This window comes from Pseudopodoces humilis, chromosome 8 (assembly GCF_049639895.1).
Source record: "Pseudopodoces humilis isolate 2021_Gansu_Grassland_sample_001 chromosome 8, ASM4963989v1, whole genome shotgun sequence".
Taxonomy (NCBI): domain Eukaryota; kingdom Metazoa; phylum Chordata; class Aves; order Passeriformes; family Paridae; genus Pseudopodoces; species Pseudopodoces humilis.
The window spans coordinates 23,367,492-23,383,086 of record NC_142207.1 but is presented as its reverse complement, the minus strand read 5'-3'; the positions used below and the strand labels follow the sequence as shown (position 1 = coordinate 23,383,086).

At 38.3% G+C, this 15,595-nt stretch overlaps 1 protein-coding gene across 11 annotated transcripts in view; it reads left to right on the top strand.

Moving 5' to 3' along the window:
- LOC148183856 (uncharacterized) overlaps nt 1-15,595 on the top strand; it is a 71,013-nt gene that overhangs the window by 19,398 nt on the left and 36,020 nt on the right. For 5 of the 11 annotated variants that reach the window (XR_015773100.1, XR_015773103.1, XR_015773102.1 and 2 more), the window contains exon 2: nt 3,739-3,920. The exons of 3 other annotated variants lie outside the window; for them this stretch is intronic. The gene's annotated coding sequence lies outside the window, so the exon portion shown is untranslated. The remainder of the gene's footprint in view (nt 1-3,738; nt 3,921-15,595) is intronic. 3 more of the 11 variants (XR_015773107.1, XR_015773105.1, XR_015773104.1) reach the window with 1 other exon arrangement.

Here is a 15,595-nt window from a genome sequence, read left to right as displayed (position 1 = left end):
CCTTCCCTCTGTCTTGGGGATAGGCCAGCAAATAGGGGAAGTTTCAAATCCAGCTGTGTGGCTTAAGCCTTTATGGACTTGTAACAGGATTTTTTTGTAGCTGAAATATGACAGCAAAACCCTCCTCTTCTGAAAAGAATTTGTTGCTGATTTTGTTCATAGCATTTTATGTAAAGCTGTAGAAGGACAACCTTTTCATTTCTTAAAACCTTGTTAGCACATTACCCTCTGTATTGATCATGTTGTAAGTGTCCTACTGCAAATCCTACAGTATTTGTCAAGTATGGAGCCTAGAAAAACTACACTTCTCACTTCTTCCATGTTTTTTTTGGGTTGTTTTGTTTTTTCTAAATTGAGTAAAAGAAAGATAGATAGAGATACAGTAAAGAATAAACTCAATGATATGCCATTTATCTTGGACTGCTTTCCAAGCAGAACTGTGTCTTACACTTTAGTGTATGAGGCTATAAAGGTCTTGTAAATGATTTTGATAATTTTAATATGCAGCAAATAAGGCTGCATGTTCCCTAGGCTAGAAATTATATGTTATGCTCCTTTATCACTGTTTTCCATTCCGGGCACTCATGTTATTTAAATAAGTGGCACTTGAAAGCTGTTTGTGAGAGTCTGTGGTCCAAGAGGTGATTTCTGAATCACCAAAAAGTATAGGTCTTCTAAGTTAATATATGGCCTGTGTTCCAGAAAGCAATGCAGAATCCAGAAAGCAATGAGAAGAAGAGCTTTTTATTTTTATTTTTTTTTATTTCTACTTGCAAAAAAAAATCTCTTGTGGAAAAATGTAGCTCAAAGTAGTATTTTGGTGAGTAACAGCATATATTATTTATTGCTGCTTTTTGTTGTGGACCTGGTGTTATATGAATGTTTCACAAGGCCCTTCTCTTGTAAGGATTACTGCAACCAACAGTGCCTGTTGGGTTTTTTTTGAGAGTCAGTTCACACCAGTGTCTGTGTGTGTATCTCAGCAGGGGAAGCCCAGCACTTGCAGATGGGCAGGACTTGATAAATAAAAAAGAATAGGGAGGGAGGGGTCCCTGAGGAGGGTCCCTGTTCTCCTGAGCCTGCCCCTGCACCCCTAGGGGTGTCCTGCCTCCCTACCAGCCTGCTGGGCTGGTTCTTGCCTGTTCCTGTGCTCTCTGAGCTGGGACCAAAGTGACAAATAAGGCAGGAGCTGATGCCAAACCCACAAAAAGAGGAACCAGTGTTCCGTGTATGTGACAATTTTTAGCCTTTCATGTTGCTCTGGGCCGGGCAACTCCTGGTATAAATTAGGGGGGAAAAAAGCTTTGACTATTTCTCACTAAAACTGCTTATTTTGTTTCTCATCCTTTCATAATTCTTACTGAAATAGCTTCATACAGGATATTTTTGCCTCTGTCCCAAGGAAATACTGTCAGATTGTTCCAGTCTGAAAGTATAAGCTAGGCTGACTGAAAAATTCTACACTTCAAATACCAGCGGTGCTGTGAGCTCATCATTTCCAGATCTCCATTGCTGGAGATGTGGGGAAAGAACAGATGAGCCAGATTAATATCACTGGTTTTCCATAACTCAGAGATTTTCTTGGCAAGTTTTTTTCCAGCAAGTTTCTCATCCCTCTTCTGTTCTCTCTTAATTCCTAGCTCCTCTTTCCCAAGAAACAGAAGCCCCTTTTTAGCCTTCTCTGCTCCTCAGGGGTGGAACACACCCCTTACTCTGGCATTAAATGCTGTGCCATACCTTACTTCAGAGCTTTAATTGGCTTATATGGGATAGGGGCTCCTTAGTTAAGGGCTGGTGAATCAGCTGTATGAACACGGTTTTCATCTGAATTCCACGTTTTAAACTGTGAGGAATTCAGCCCATGTTCAGCTGTAATTTGTGTGTAGATATATATGTTACATAACGAAGTAGCCTCAAATGTGGTTATTCCCTTACTGCAATTGCATGAGTATTCTAGATGCAACTTGTCCTTGAAATCATCTCTGTGGGTGTAGTTTTGGCAGCTTGATTTCACTTGATTAATTTTTTGTTGTTTGGGGGAAAAAAAGATGTTTTATCACAGATATGAACAATTAAACATTTTTGTTTGCATTAAATTTTTTGCTGATATCTTTTTTGCTGAGAATTTGAATGCTTCTTTCTCAGCCTTTGGTTTGCCCACCCCAACTTTCCTTTAGTTCAGGGTGTTGCACCAGTGCTTCCATGTACCCTTGTTTCCAGTAAGTTATGTGCACCAGCACACTGCAAAGAGACACCACATGTCTTCTACATCTCATCTGCACACCTTAATAGCACTTACCTATTAAATTTTTTTTCATTCTACAGTTGTGTCCTTGAAGCCTTTTATCCTGCCAAAATGATGGCTGCTCTTCCCAGTGGCTGGCTAGTTGCAGAGATATGGACGGAAGCAAAATGCTTTTCTCACTTTGGTAATGTGTTATTTGCAGGACCTTGAATGAATTCAGCAAACAGAGAAAATATGCTTCCCTTAGCTCATCTCATTTTTTGCGTTTTGAATATATTGCCAAGTGATAAATACAGTTTTGGTGAAATCCTGTTTGATGGTGGAGATTTATTATTTTATCTGCTACCCAGTGAGTTCTGCAAACAGCAGCTCTTCCTTCTTGTGTTAAGGTCCCTCCATCTTCAGCCAAATAGTTAGGAAGTCAAAACAGAGAAATACGTAACTCTGGCTGTTCTGCTTTTTGGTAAGACGCATATGATGAAATTGCAGGTGTGTAGATATGAAAAAGAGGAAAAAGTGAATTAAAGTACATACCCATGTAGTCTTAACTTTGTGTCCGGGCACTGCCTCAGTACCCTTGCAACACACGGATTTCTCACTTTATTTTTAAGTCTGCTACATGGAAGTGATCTTCTGTCTCAGCAAGTCGTTTATCCCACCACAAACAGGAAGGCCATGCACACTTAATTCTGCAATTGTTCCTGTCCTTTTCATGTCCATCTCTCTCATGTTCCTTGCCACAAAATGTGATGCTTTGCTAGCTGTCATTAATCCCAGAAATCATGTCCATCTGCCAGCTGACTGCTGACAGTCCTCTGGCAAAAACCCTTCCTCAGTTGTGACAGATGTAGTCTGTATAACACTGTCCTGAAATAAGCTTCTTCTATTTGTCTGAGAGACCTTTAAAAAGTTTTGCTTTTAATCATACACAGAGGATCTCTTTCCTTGTCTTCACCCCATGAGATCGCTGTTTCTCTGAGGTTTTTTCACAGCACTGCAAAGCTGCTTTATGTAATCTCCCTGCTGCTCTACACCTACATCCTCCCAGAGAATGCAGCTGACTTGTTTGTGGATAATACCTTTTGGCTATTACCAGCTTCAGGGCTGGCTGTGAGAGGGCTGCACTGGCCTGCTGTATCTTTGCCTTGTCTTCATACTTTTGGTCTGAGTTCCTCTTCATGTGTGTCATCTGCAAGGCTGGTCTCCTAATGGTGGTTGTTTTAACCCCTCTTTGAAGCAACAGTATTCAGCAGTAAGAAAGGCTGACAAAGTAGTACAGAACAGTTCTATATAGTTTGAGAAATTGTTTCAAACATGTGACCTTATTTGCTGAATTGGGTGTGGTAGTGGGCAGTAACCCTTTCAAGCCAATGCAGAGCAGAAGATTTCACAAATGAGACTTAAGAGCTATTTTTTCTCAGTAGGTTTACTGAAGGAGTTATTCCTTACCTGCAAAAGATTGTCAAATTTTCTGGTTTTGCTCTATATTCTAGAGAAATCAGCCTAAACTAGAATGCTGAAGTGAAGCTAAGGTGAAGAGTCAACCTGGAAGCTCTGTATAGCAGTTCCTGGAGTGTGGCTGACATGCTGCAATAATAAGGTATAATATTGCGGATATAACACCTCCATAGCAACCTTGGAAAGGCTTCCCAAAGTCCCCAAAGGGAACTGAGAGGTAAGAATCCTACTGAAAGAATATAAGCAAAAGAATCTAGCCTTACTGCAAAAAAAAAAAAAAAATTCCACTGCCATTGATTAATCTAATAATAGCTTTGTCAATAAATATGCCCTATAAATAAAAAAATCATCAGTTTTCCAGTGTTTCTAACAGAAATAGATGCTATGCAAAAGATTAACCTTTATTGCCCTCTTTGAGAAAGGTATTGTAAACATTGGGACAGAAAGTGTAAATAGTAAATTCCTCTGTTTCTGCACTCTTCTTGGGCCATCTGGTTGTCTCCATGAAAAAAGTTCTTCTATTATTTTTGAGCATTCTGTTCCCTCATACATCTTTAGTTATATTTCCTGGAGTTTTGTCTCACAGTTGTTACCTTATAATATTTTACATTATTTTGTTTCTTTGATGTACAAGTTTGACAGCATGTGCTCAATAGTAGAAATCATTAGCTGGGTACATCTGGGTAAGCAGAATTCAAGAGACAGATTTTTAGTGTCTAAGTCACTGACTCAAATTTTCAGATTACCTTCCTCCTCTGAATGCCAGGACTTGCCTGAAGTGCTGTGGGTGGTTCTTTTGCTTCTGTTTTCAGACAGCTAATATGTGATCATTTCCTAAACCACTTCTCTTCTCACCTTGGACCAAATCCAAACTATTTTTTGTGTTGATAAGTAAGCCTATCAAAAAGTCTGACTCAGACAGTGATACATTAAGCCACCACACATCTTTGAATTTAATTATTGCATAGATTTAGCACTGTCCCAAAACAACACATTCAACAAGCTAAGATTTAAAAGTTCATCAGATATAGAGTGAGCACAAAATAATAGAAAAATAATAGAAGTTCTAGAACAATGTAGATTCTGTGTTCCATGAAGATAAAACCCCAGAGCTGCAATATGTGTGTAAAAATGATGCAAGAACCAATTCATCTTCATGGACCTTAAATAACAGAGTAGAGTGCAGAAGTGTTGCAGTGCTGCAATAGCATGTGCTCATGGTTTGAAAAGATCTGTCTCAAAGTGTGTCACTCCTTTAACCACTCCCTGTACAGAGTGGTGGGGTGGATTAAAACGTGAAGGTTCTGTTATATAGCGCATGGTGATGCCACTGTGGCAACAGATCAGAAGAAAAAAATTTGCCTATTCTGGGCAACTTTAATTCCTAGTGGTAAAGAAGCACTGTGAAGCAAACCTGCTCAGGTGCCCCCTCTGTGAATGATGGTCGGTGATGTAGGTGACAGGATCCCCCAGGACACTGCTGTAACTTGTTGGGCACTGCTGTCATCTGCAGGCAGTGCTGGCTCAGACTGAGCAGGCACGCAGCCTGTCCAAGTTGTGACAAGCTGTTTGAGCTGTGACGATGAGCTTGAGCTGGATGGTGTAGAAATGACCTGTGCAGCCTTCCTTAGAAACAGGAGGTTTTCTTTTGCACTAACTGCAAGGCATGTGAGTTAAATGGGAAGACTGAAATACCCTTAAAATTCCAGAACATGATGGAATAATGGTTGATATTTCAGAAATACGTGTCTTATTAGTTCATACAAACTCAGACACTGTGTTATCATTCAATATGATAGGGAAAGCTGGGGCTTTCATCTGGATTTACTAATATGAGCTACTTATGGAAGGGTTCAGAAGTCTCTCAGTATTTAAATGTTTGAGCACACAACTGAGGACAGACACCTAACAATTCAGCTGAGTATAATCAGCCTTGCATGTCATAAAACATAAAACAGAATCCTTCCTTTTAAAGAGGTTGTTATGTCTAGATCAAAGGTAGAAGATTATGCAGTATGCCCAGTTTAAGAAAGTGCTATTCAAGAGGTTAATGTAAAACTGGAAGCACAACACTCTTAATGTTTAGTGTTGTCTATTATCTTTCTATTATGTAGTAACATTAGTGAGTGTTTACAGCCAGCCATGCCAAAATTCACTGAGCTCAGAAGAAGAAAGAATAAAGGAAGCTTTAAACTGTGGGTTTTGTATTTTAAAGTGACAACCTAGAACTAGCATCATGTTAACTCCTTGTTTCTAATCGCTGAACATTGGTGGCTTTGCAGTCTCATATAACATCTAACAATAGTGTGTTGCATACACCTGCCAGCCCAGTGAATCTGACCCAGGAATGAGTAAGTATATATGGCCCCAGTGGCAAGAGTGAAAGTGGTGACTGGGTTTGAACAAAGGCCAACTGCTCTGTGTCATCCTCAGATCTTTGCTTGTTCTGTGTGGTTCCCAAGATCACAGAATTAAAAGGTGTGTAAATGTGGTGTGACTTCATATAAATCCACATTTACAGGAATTGCTTTAAAGTCAGAACTAACCAGCTTGAATTTCAAGTTTCTTGGGGAGTTTGAAAGAGAGGTAAATAGAATTGCTTTTCTCTTCCTGGAACAATTTTGACTGTTGAGATTTGGAGATGATGGAATGTGGCTTTGCTCTTTAAACAAAGTCACTCTTCAGAGTCCAAGTACATTAGGAGGAATTCCTTCTCTCCAGTCCTTTGATTCTCTGTAGTTATCTGTACTTCAAGATTTATGGTGTCTTCTGTAATGAGAGAAATCCTCTGTAATATATGCAGCCTTTGTGCTTTCTAGACTAGAGCCTAATCCAGCTCTTAGTCTTTTGAAAAAAGCCTTCATGTCTGCCTGCCTCTTTCAGATCCTGGGCTTTCAAAGTGTAAAGACTTATATTTTTAATAGTCTTGGCCTGTATTCCTTCCTGATGAAGAACTGGTAACCTTAAAGTTGATTGTGAACTAGATCCAGTCAGAAGACCTGATGGGCTGAGTGCATAAATATGTATGTACACAAACAGCCTCTTAATGATGGTATGGAAACTATGTAGGCAATATATTGATACAGTAATAAGTGTAAGAACTGCATGAATAATAGCTTCTAAGTTTGGTATTAGGGCTGGTTAGTGCTATCTTGTGTGATGATTCATTATTATAAAGCCTAATCATTACAAGCTATGGCAGTGTCTCAGGCAACTTGGCATAATTAACCTGTGTTTCTTCAAGAAAACAAAAAGCCTTCCTTTGTCTGGCAAAGGCAGGGTAATTTCTGAACAGTTATGTTTATGTGATATGAAATAAATGATACTGTAGTATTTGGTCTTTTGTCTGACTGCCCTCCCCAGTTATCTGTTTCTTGCTTTTGTTGTGGTTTTGTTTTGGTTTGTTTCCTTTTGAGGTTTTTGGTGGTTTTTGTTGGTTTTTTTTGATTTTTTTTTTCCAGTTCACAGAAAAAAATCCATCTCCTCTTATTGGTGTTTTATTGGTAGAACACATTGTGCCAATGCTGCTGAGTTTGCTGCCTTGTGTTGTTTAGCAATTAAAGACCTAGACTTGAGAGAAAAAGCCCTCTCCTCTGGGATTTGGGGACTAGCAGTTAGCAGTGTGGTGGATATCACTGAGACTTGTGCCATGAAATTTCATGCTCTTTTTGTGCTGTGCTCACAGCACAAATTTGAAACTTCCATTAACTTTGAAAGAAATCTTCACCACTATATGTGGTATTTAGGTGGCTCTTCTTGCTGCGTATCTGATACAGTTGTTGGTTGTGTATTTTTGGGCTTTCTGTTGGGTTTTTTTGGGAGGAAAAAAGTAGGCTGTTATTGTATTATAAGTAGACATAGACTAATCCTAGCTTTATAGGAACTTTGGAAGTAGATAAGTCTTCCTAGATGTCATTTCCTTAAATCTCATTTTTGTTCCTCTTCCATCTCAGGAACATAGTGTTTTTTCACAGAACAAAGTCCCAATTTGTCTTTTGTCTATAACTCAGTTTATAAACTTATGTGGAGTAAAACACTGTTACAGAGTAGCAAAGAAGCTGAATTTGTCATTTAACTTTTAACGTGTCCCATGGGTGAGTTATGAGGGGCTGAATGACGCAGGAAAGCCTGTGCAGGAGTTCACCTGAGCCACTGTCTGGTCAGACAAATGCCTCTGAAAACATGATTTGAAACATCTTCTCTCCCTGAGAAAGACTGTTGACTAGACTTCATGGGATTTTGTTCCACTTAACCTCTAATTTGGGGATGCCATATGGCATGTTGCTTTAAAAGCTGACAATTCCTGTTATGCGCAGCAGATTTTGGAAAATGATTTTCACTAAGTGAGCAAGAGATGGAGCACTTTGTATTCCCCATACATCCAGCACTATTAAAGAAACATATTGGGGCAGACAATAAACATTGCTCAAACACTGTTTAGTGCCTCTTGCAATACCTTAATACCACCATCTGGTGAGCTGAAATCATGTTACAGCTTATTTGTAGCTTCTTTTATATAATTTAATGGGCTTGTCTGACAAGGTTTTTACCAGGAAGCTGAACCTCCTAAAATAGGATTGTGGTGTGAGTGCTGCAGTACTGCATGCTTGGCTTGCTTTGTCCCCGGACACAAGGTGGAATAGAAGAGCGCTGGGAACTCTCACCTCATGGGTAAGATTTTGGTGCCCTGCTCAGCCTGTTTCAAGCTGCTGAGCCAGTGGAAGAAAAAACTGCAGCTCCTGTTGCATTCTAAAAAAAAAAACTGTTGCTGAATGACTTGTAACAGGTTTGGCTCATGAGGGTTTTTTTACTGATTACTCTTAATTAGTTGTCTTGGGATGTTTATCTGATCTCAACTTCTAGACCTTCTGAATTTCATGTCATGAATCTGAACCTTGTATTTTTAAGGGAGTACTAAATACACCAAATTGATTAATGTCATCATAATGTAAACTTATTTCATAAATGTTCTTTATACTTGCTTTGAATTACATCATGTGATGATAAAAATCCTCTTTTTAGTTTTTTCTTCATCAGCTATTGATGAATAGGGTTCTTAAACTGTGAAAAAGCTCTCCCAGACTGTCCTTCTGGTTCTGTTCCAGCTTAAACATATTTTTGATTTGGAATAAAACATGATTATCCAGTATTTTTAAAAGAAATTGGACCTGACCTGAGCCTGGCATTAGTTGCTCTTGCTCCTGTCTCTTTGAATTGCATCCAATTTGAAATGAAACTGCTACAGAAGACACTGGCAAGTGCAGAAAAATATGTCTAAACAGTTAAATGTTACGCTCAGTTTTTCATAATTGTAATATTTTAAAATCCCATAGTATAAAGTCTTAGATTAATGATTAATTGTTCATAATTAGTAAATAGCCCAGTGGAAAGAAAGAGGGTTTCTTTTTCACTAACAGAATAAAAGGAAGGAAAACAACTATCTTGGTTCTTATCCTGTAGGGAGGATTGACATTATTACGAATCAATTTAGACAATTTATTATTAAAACAGACAAGTTTAAGAGGAAGGACAAATGTTGATAGCCCCAGCCTGCATGTTCACAGTCTATTATAGTGTTATTTCTTTGATAATAATATCTCCTAGGAACAGGAGTGACCATGTCCTTTTAGCAAGAAATCTTTCACAGCTAAAAGAAAAAGGCAATGTATCCTCTTGTGCTGTGACCTGAGGTAAAAGATAAGATCAGTCTTAAACAACTACTCTTTAAAAAGTATTTATTCCCTCATATACCCTGGGAGAAAAGAAAAAAGTGCCATAGAGGAAAGGAAAATTACTTTTTTACTCTTGACTGAATCATCTCTTTTCAGTGTTTGTAAAATGCAGTGTGATAGTTTCATATTAAAAGGAAATTAATTTTTCTGTTAGGCATTGTGAGACACATTAACAGCATGCTGAAATGGCATTTAGGTTTGTCCAGCAAGGCTTACTTGTTAAACCTGCTTGTTCACAATTTAACAAAAATAATGATAAATAAATTATCCCATTTGTGGAACAGTGGGATATTATGGACATCTTATTCCATGGAAATAGGCTTCCCAATTTGTTTTTCTAATAATACTAGGAGCTCTATAGGAGCTCTAAATTAGATTTAAGCAATGGTCCAGTGGCAATATGTAATAGTTTAGATCCCTGTGTAGCTATTCCTACCATCTTAAACATATTTTTAATTTGATATTTTTCAAATTAATGTTCTTTGAAACTTCTTTTCTAATTTTTACTGATTGGTTGAACAGAAGTTGTAATTGTCAGGCTTAACCACACTTTGGGTTTATTTTGTATTTTATTTATAAATGGTTTAATGTTTTACTCCTTCCTAAATAATCTAATTACTTCCAAGCATTACTTCAAAAAGCTTCAGTGCATAATGCTTGGACCAGTCACCTTGGTTTTTTGTTTTTTTTGGTTTTTTCTTTGTCTCACTCTTTGCACGTGGGAATTGCTCAGATGTCTGTTTTGTAGCAGTACAAGATGCTTTACTGAAAGAGGGTTATGCATCCTCTCAGCCTAGGGACAACATTGTCTCTGATACTTGGTCTTCAGCGGTATCGAGCAGCACTTGTGTGCTAAATGTAGCCTGAGAGAAGTTACGTGACCACAGTGAAATACCTTACACTGCCACAGAACATCATTTTCCATCTCCAGCAAATGCTTTTAACTGAGTGTCACTGTTGCAGTGGGTAGGATCCCATCGTGTTGGAGAATCTGGGGAAGTCACTCGTGTTTGCCCAGCATCAGCTGGATGCTGAGAGGGACTCCATGTGGTTAAAATGTCCTGAGGAAGGATGTGAGATTTAAACTCACAAATGTAGTTACTAGAGGAAAAAAGAGCAAGTGTGTGTGGTTGGATTTAGCTTGGTCACAAGAACCAAAGACTTCATCTGCCTTACTATGTTGGAGTGAAAGCTAGAGGTGGTAGAGGTAATTTCAGTGGCATGCGGTACTTTGCCATTGGCAGGTGTGTTTGTGTGAAAAGAAAGGAAGATCTCAGACCTTGGTGACATAAATACGAATACTATCACTCCTGCTCAAGTATAGTAGTATGCAACTTAGCAAAAGGGCACCATATGTGTTTGCTACTTAAGCAACAAACAACAAAAACGTAGGAAAAGCTTTTACTTTCACCATAAAGTTGAGTGTGCTAAGGCAGTTTGTGTTATCAGGTCAGAAGTGCTCTGATCATATGGCTCTGCCTGATGTGCGAGCTGGTGTTTGACGTGTTCTTGACATCAACAGCTAAATGGAGCCAAGAACTCCTAAGTGCAGTGTAATATGCCCTCTTGCATAAGTAACTTCCACCAAGATGTCTGTGGGACAGATACCTGAAGGAGGAACTTGGCTTGGAAGCAGACCTAAACACCTGTAGGAAGAAAACCAGTGTTACCTTTCTCTCCACTGCCCAGCACGATGAGCCACAGCAGGAGGAGCTGCACCCACCATCAGTGCCTAGGACATGGGAAGGGTGCTGGCAGCTCCTCAGCAAGGCTGCTCTGCTCAATGTGTGTATGCCTGTGACTGCACAGGGGAAAGAGGGAGCGCTGTCTGAGGAATGGCTAATTAGCTGCCCCAATTCCCCAAGCTGGTGTGTAAAGCAGTGCAGCTTGCTTTATTCTTTGCAATTTCTTCTCCCTTGCAAAATAAAGCATCTGCTGCCCCTTTCCTCCCCTTGCAGAGGCTTTCTGCTGATCATGTGGAAAAAATGCTTCTTCCCCAGATGTTTTTGCTTTCCTTTGGTTGCATTGACTTGAGACAGACATTGAGAACAGTGTTGTTCTGCTTGTGTCCCTGCTGTGGCTTATCCAAACCTGCTATTGACATCTACTCTTGTATAGTGGGAATAAGGATAGTGGGCCAAGAACCTGATCTGGCAGTAAGTTCTACTGCTGCTTCACTGGGACCAAGGTTTAAGACAAGATTTTCTTCACTGACCCTGTCTATTTTATTTCATGTGATTTATTCACATGATTTATTTCACGTGATGATTATTATCTTGCCCTCCAATATTTATCATGTTCGATCAAGGAAGCAAGCAGTGACAGAGGGGTTTATTCAGTGCATGCTTTTGTGGTAATTTGATACTCTTATCTATAAAGCACAGTTTTATAGACAAAATTCAGCAACTACCACTATGTAGAAAATCACAGCTGCTGGAACAACCCTCCTTTTTAAATTAAAAAAAGTATCACATAGCACTTAATATCTTCTAGTCTAACTCAGGGATTAAAAATATTTTTAAGGAACCTTGTGCTTGTTTGAATACTCAGAACCTGAAAGAATATTGTCAATTACATTAACCATGTGTTCAAATCTGAAAGAATTATATACAACAATATCAAGTAGATATATGCACTAATACATAAAGTTGTGCATTCAATCCATTTGTCTGTCACTTTGATAGTGTTAATGATAAATTTCAGGTTCCTTCTATATATTGAAATAATGAAGCATCCTGTTCTTAAAAGCTAAAATGAACATTACTAACAGCAGTGTTCATACATATATTTATTTTAAGTCTTGGGAAAGCTTGGTGACAACAAGTCAATAGAACAATTGTGCATTTAATTGCTAATCAGTTTTATGTTTTATTAAATGCTGAGTGTTGTTTTCCTAATTCACTTACATGGTAATGGGTAATCAAGTAATGATCAGTGGCTTGTAATTTAGAAATATCATAATTGTATGGAACCTTGAAAGCTAAACAGGACCTGATATGTGAATGGACAATTATGAACATAAATAACTTTTTTCCCCAAGAAACAGTAATTTTTTGATTGGTAACTGGTGTTTAAATTACTTAATTCATTCAGTGGAGCATTAGAGACTTTACCCTACATAAAAAAACTTTAGCTTGCTTTAAGGAAAAATATGTTATTTAACAGCAGCATTGAAATCCTTCACCAAACATGGAGCCCTCAGGGACAGCTGAGCACAGGAGAGGTGTGGACTGACAACCTGCAGCAGCTTGCAAATGCATGCAATGAAAAACTAGCCACTGGATGGCTGAGTTCAGAGCTGATTTGGTCATCACTATATTTAAACAAGGAAAAAGGAGAAAATCTGTGGCAAAATTCTGGTTTTCTTCCAGATGTATTTAAATCCTCAGTGAAGGGATTCACATAATATTTGGGGAGTATGAATTTGTAAGTAGGATGGCAATAGGTGCTTCTAGAGATTCTATTACTTTTGAAACTATTAACTTATCAGATGCTTCTGCTTTCTCCTTGGTTCAGTGTGAAGAAACAGACTTACTTAATTTGAAGATCCTCCTCTAGCAAAAAAACCCCCCAGTGTTCTTATTAGAATTCAAAGGGACACAGAAGAAACTATAAAATTACTGATTATGACAGGAATAAGCTGAAGATGTTTTCAATTTCCCAAAGTATTTGTGGCTCCATCATTTAAACACGAGGATTATAACACTGATACATTACAATGTATTTTGGGAGAAAACCAAAACCCCCACAAATGCAGAAGAAATTACTGCAGTTCAAAAGATGAAAATCTTAAAGTAGGCCACTGAAGGGGGCACTGGAAGAATCAAAATATGCCAGTGGCATTAGCAAATTCTCCGTGATCTGTCTTTCTTCTGTAGTTCAGGACCTTATTACAGAAGATGACAAAACATGTTTAACATGAATTCAATTGCAAACTGTCAGACTTGGAGTCCTTGTTAATCTATGACCAAGTAACTCTGTTCCTCCTAGCTAAAGTATTAAATAATCATCTTTTACTTCATAATTAAGTAATCACTCTTGAGAAGCAGCAGGTGCAATGGAATAGAGAAAAACGGACAAGGGAGTTATGCAAGCTGAGAGCCACTGATCTATGTATACAATATCTAGAAACAAATACAACAAATTAGGTGGCAATGAACATTAATCAGTTTTGATGTTGAATTGGGGGTAAACCCAAAAATGTGGATTTGATATAAATGTATGTTTAGGACATACTGAAAATTAGGAAAATATGCTCTAAAATTAAGTGAGCCAGTTTATTTTAGGCTTGCTATGAGCACAGGATTTAAAAACCAACAGGTTGAATCTACTGGCACCCAGAGATTTTTCTGTCAGTATGGACTGGTCCCAAATGCATTCTTCATTAAAATGCATTTGCTTTGTGTGCAGCAAACAGGGCTGACCCTCAGAAGATTTTATTGCTGATGATCCCTTGATCCAGCAACATTGTGCCCTTCTGGGCATTTTTTTGACTCAAGTGTCTTTGCTTCAAAATAGTCACAGGGAGACAGCACACCTTTTTCCTATGGAATAAGGCAGGATGTTTGGGTGAGCTGGAAAAGCATTTATTAAAGGAATGAGTAATAAACTTCCTTATGTGCATCTCTCAAATGCCTTGCCTCTGGAGCACTGTGAGGGGCAGCTCAGGGGGGCATTTGCAGTCTTGTGTGGTGCTGGAGCTGCCTGGGCATGGGTGGCTACTCAGGTGTGAGGAGGAAAGAAAATAGTTATGAACATGAAAAGTTTCAAATTGTGTTTTTACAGGACAGTTTCTGCTAAATGTTCACTAAACTCAGACCATAATTTATACTGGAATTCTGGTTTTCCCTGAAGACTTGGTCTTTTATTACTGCTCTAAAAGCAGAGTGTGTGCTCCTGAAAAAGTGGAGGTGATTCCATAATTGAATTATTGATTTGGGTAGGGAGGGAGAAGATGGAAATTTAGATACCATTGTCTTACTGCTTGTTACATGCTCACTATTCTAAAGATTCAATTCCCTGCTTTGTTGCTCTTTTGTAACTAAAATATAAATATTGTTATACTCTAATGCAAGTACATAATGCTATTCTGACCCAAGTGAATGGCAAATTTCATTATTGCTTCTATGCATCCACTGTGGCTGGATGTTAGTTGAAGTTGAGTCTATGAGCAAAGGAAGAATCCTTTTAGTAAATACCATGGTTAGTAAAATACCATTGAAGGCTTTACTTTCTTTGTGGCACCTGTAAACTGCCCTGCCTATATCTTGCTTTTAAAGATTTTGAACTGTTTCTATTAATGATGTTGACTATGCTTCTTTCAGTCTTGCGAGCTGTGTGAGTTTAAGGAAAATAAATGAAAAGTTCTGTATTTGGACTATCGTCACGGCTTAGGTTTTTGTTTTGTTTTAACCCATACCTTCCAAGGTATGAAATACCAGAAGCCTTGCAGTGACCTTTTGAGGTCTGGATTGCTTCAGGAAGAAGAGGAAAGTACTTTGAGATCCAAAATCATAAGGTTAAAACAAGGTTTAATCATTCCAGCACTTTGCGTCACTGGAAACAATAAATACTGCAGAGATAATTGTGCAGTGCTGTGATCAAAGATGGAAGAAAAAATGCAAATATATCCTGAACCATTAAGATATTAAAGCAACGTTTTCAGCATCACTGTAACTTCAATTGTATTGAACTGTGAAGTTGAGTACCACAGAAATAAATGCCAAGTGTGACAAAATTAAATGAGAGAGAGAGAAATTAATGCCAAATGGTATCATCCAAAGCTATTAAACAAGAATCAGACACAGCTACAGCATTCACTGTATCCAATTCACTTTCATATACTAGTTCTGGTAAGAAATTTAGCTGCATTTTCTCTATCCTGGATAGCACAAAGGGTAATGCATGAAATAATTACAACAATTGCCCCTGGGTTTGGAAGTTGTATGTGAAAAGCAGGAATTCCTGCCTTGGTTTTGGTGGGGTGTTTTTTCTGGTTCTTTTCTCGGTCTTGTTTTGGGTTTTTTTTATTTTTTGGGGTTTTTTTTAACAGTGAGAATAAAATCTCTACTGTTTTAGTAATCGATATCTGTGGCATAATTCTTACGATATTTTCACTACTGTTAAAATAGTAATGACTCATAGTCCAGCAAGTGTGAGG